Below are 540 nucleotides of genomic sequence, written 5' to 3' on the forward strand. Positions count from 1 at the left end.
GATGCTGAGTCTCAAGTACTCAACTGAATTGATTAAATCCACACTCACTGAAAACACCTGAAATAATAAATATTGGTGTCTTAAACCCCTAAATTTGGAGGTGGTTTTTTATATGGTAATTGTACATGAAACACTGCAGAAATTTAGACAATAGAGTATTGGCTCATTGATAGATACACTAATTGAATAAAAGAGATAGATAAAAGATAGAATCATTGATAAATAGATTTCAAACATGAAAGCAGGGTTATTGCAGGGTAGTGGGAAACAGAATTAGTGTTACTGAAGCACAGCTGACTGCTACCACTTGAAAAAAAATCAATACTCGTAAAAGTTGGTAGGAAAGAAAGGTGCTTTTAATCAGAATATGATCTCACTCAGCATTTCCATCCACTTTAGTGGTCACTGTGTTAGAGATAACTGTTCTACACAGGTTCAATTTGCAATAGGATCTATCTTTCACCAAATCTAACTTTCCAGAGAAGTAACACACCATGAAGTAATGCAATAAGTCCAACTTAGATTTACCCCAATGTTCAT

This window comes from Bison bison, unplaced genomic scaffold, assembly GCF_000754665.1.
Source record: "Bison bison bison isolate TAMUID 2011002044 unplaced genomic scaffold, Bison_UMD1.0 scf7180017853421, whole genome shotgun sequence".
Taxonomy (NCBI): Eukaryota; Metazoa; Chordata; class Mammalia; order Artiodactyla; family Bovidae; genus Bison; species Bison bison.